Raw genomic sequence first — 3,140 nt, 5'->3', positions numbered from 1 at the left:
TGTGTGTGTGTGTGTGTGTGTGTGTGTGTGTGCATTCATGCCTGACTGATATATAAAGTATATAATTTTTATTACACATTAAGTATAAGTTTTCCACGTACAAAAGCTTGTATAGTGTTACATATAAAATTAAACATAAGAATTTGCAATTTAACATTCATTAGCATGATCCCCAATCAAATAAGCCAGACATAAAATTATCCAAAAAATATTTTTGTCCTGTAAATACTTCATATTACGCTCAGTCTATTGTCACCTCAGGAGGATGGTGTCAGGAGATTGATTTTACCCCTGTAGGTCATTTGTAATTGGTTAAACTGATGATGTTACAATTTTCTGGCTGGCACAATATACAACACTGCCTGGCCCCCTCCTAAATTGAGCAGACAAACACACAAACACAAAGAAGCCTGGTATATTAATTAGCCTGAGAATCAAATGCTGCTCTACAGCCATCAGTTTGTTTAAAAAAGAACACAAAAACGTATTGATCAGCCAGTAGAGACTAGTGTTTTTCAAGTCACTGGTAAATGTTTGAAACGCCACTTTAGTCTCCACACAGCACAGTGGTGTAACGGTCTCAATCTCTCTGAAATTATGTAAACCCCCAGCACTGGGATCCTACTTTGACGGTCATACGTAAATGGCCAATCAGAGTCCATACGGACTCATACACGGTCAACGGGCTGTCTGAGCCATGCGAGACTACAACTACCCCTCCTCTGCTCGTCCCACACCCAGCATACTCGCACACCTTGCAGCAGGAAGGAGAAGGGAAAAAAAGTCCGCACGGTTGACAAGGAAAATGAAAGCAGAGCACCTTGAGCAACTCAGACGGTGAAGTTCCCACATCGCGCTCCATCAGTCAGGTGTTTCCCAGCGCTGTTTTCCACGATAAAATGACCTTTACTGGTCACCTTCAGAGGGTGACCGGTCCTCACGCAAAAACAAGCGGGACATCTCGAATAGTTACAAACAAAACGCGATTCTTTTGAGTCCCGTGAGCGGCTCGCGATGTTAATTGAATTAATAGCGCGAAGATGCTGCTCGTGAGAGGATGGTGCGCCACTCGCATCCGAAACAAGCGCAATGCCCCTCCGCAAGGTGACCAGTGTGGGTACCAATGCGAGGTACACACGCTCATAGAGATGTTAGACCAAAGCAACACTACTATAAGCTAAATGTACGTGGGTTTTGTTGTTGTTGTTGTTGTTGTTTTTAACACAATGAGAATACATGATATATTTTCTATGCAGGAAAATGTCAGGACATTCTGGGAAGTCATTCAGTCCAACACAATCAAAAGGACAAGCGATGGTAAAGAGTCAACAAAACACCTCATAGACGAGAATACGTGTAATTGTGAATAATTAGCTAACTATTAGATTATTAAGGCTTCAATGCAGTAGTTTTACGTGCTTGACAGCTATCAAAATACATGACAAAGAGATCTGCATTAGAAACGTATGCAGGGACAATTTAACAGTATGACAGAGAGCGGACGTTAATGATAGCGAACTGGCAACTGTTACCATGGCAAACAAATCCTGATTGGTGTAAATATCTGATACTCACCAGGCCATGCTCCAAGGACATTGCCGTGGTTTGTGGGGAAAAGGGAATATCCTGGAGAAACACAAGAGCGGCTGGGTTCACCCAGTAGCTGTTATCGTGTCGTCCTTTATCGCCCAGGTGTTCAGCAGCGTGTTTACTACGGATGGAGATGATGGATCCTAAAATAGTGCAGTTGTTGCCTGGTTAGATGGAGGTTCCGCAGAGGAAAAAAAATAGAGATGGAGACATCGTTTTGAGATGACTGTCCCGACCAATGTATCAAAAAAGGCAAAGGTATTTGTTTGTTTTTTATGCTTCTTCTTGAGCGTGTAAATCAAAGAGGTGCTAAAGCGTGGTGATGCGGTATTTGGATTTTGTATGCAATGTGTGATGAGAGCTCCCTCGCTGAGCTGCGCGCTGAGGACCGTGGACTCAGCATCCGCGCGGGCTGCTATGCGCGCGGATGGAGAGGACGGAAAAGAGGAGGCGGGGGCGGGTGGGGGGACGCTCTCTCTCCCCACCCTCAAATCCCACCTACCCTGCTCCGTTACTGTGCGATCACGTCAGCTCATACAACATGCTACATGCGCTGAGTTCAACTTCAAACCTCCGAGTTAATGCAAGAACAGGTCGGATAGGTACGTTGGCTCATTCCACGAAACAGGTGCCATTTAGCCTATTTTTTAAAAGTAATTTATTTAAAATTTTAAATATTCTTAGACAACGAACGTCTTAAGTGCTAAGAAACTGCATTGTGCCATCTCAAGCTAAATTATGTAAATTGATGTAGGCTAACAGAAAATGGCATGCAAAAACATAAGTTTGATGGTAGCAGGGTTAACTAGTGAGCAAGGTCACTAAACTAAAAGATGTTTATTTTTACGGTTCATATTTCCATATACTGTAAATACTTTTTTTTCAATAATCAATTATGGTTAACAGGGTTAATAAACTCAATACATAAGATAAAGTGGTAACAAAAAAAGAGGAAACACTTGTCCTTGAGGAGTCACTATTGTGAGTTTATGTAATTGTACTCATTTTATTTTAATAAATAAATATACTGTCCACTAACATTTACGGGGTCATATGATGCGATTTCAATTTTTCCTTTCTCTTTGGAGTGTTACAAGCTCTTGGTGCATAAAGAAGATCTGTAAAGTTGCAAAGACTAAAGTCTCAAATCCAAAGAGATATTCTTTATAAAAGTTAAGAGTCAGCCACGCCTACCTAGGCTCGTTCTAACACGCCCCCACGTCTATGTCACTGTGTGGGAAGCTTTGCATAACGCCGCCCAAATGTTCACGCAAAGAAAGGAGGAGTAACTTTTATTCTTGCTGTAGTATTGTTGCCACCGCCGCCGTCGTGAAGGCACTGTGTGATTCGTTGTGACAGCGAAACTACTTTGTTTGGCCTTCCAAAGGAGGACGATATCCGCTTCGTCATGCCTAGAGCTGATCCGTGCTGGTTGCTGTGCTTTGCGTTGTGGATCGCCAGATCGGCTTTCACCGTGGACAAAGCGGAGTCCAGCCCGGGGTCGTCACATGTGGTTGCCACAAGCCCTCCAGATGCTCATTCGTCAAATC

The 3,140-nt window shown here is 43.0% G+C and overlaps 1 protein-coding gene across 6 annotated transcripts in view; it reads right to left on the bottom strand.

The window, feature by feature from the left end:
- LOC107593407 (plasma membrane calcium-transporting ATPase 3) overlaps positions 1 to 1,994 on the bottom strand; it is a 58,285-nt gene extending 56,291 nt beyond the window's left edge. For all 6 annotated transcript variants that reach the window (XM_016283126.1, XM_016283127.1, XM_016283128.1 and 3 more), the window contains exon 1: positions 1,576 to 1,994. The gene's annotated coding sequence lies outside the window, so the exon portion shown is untranslated. The remainder of the gene's footprint in view (positions 1 to 1,575) is intronic.
- Between the last annotated feature and the right edge of the window lie 1,146 nt (positions 1,995 to 3,140).

Source organism: Sinocyclocheilus grahami, unplaced genomic scaffold (genome assembly GCF_001515645.1).
Source record: "Sinocyclocheilus grahami isolate Dianchi unplaced genomic scaffold, SAMN03320097.WGS_v1.1 scaffold170.1, whole genome shotgun sequence".
In the NCBI taxonomy this organism is placed as follows: Eukaryota; Metazoa; Chordata; class Actinopteri; order Cypriniformes; family Cyprinidae; genus Sinocyclocheilus; species Sinocyclocheilus grahami.
Note: the sequence above shows the minus strand (reverse complement) of the source record. Positions and strands in the feature narration are given on the sequence as shown.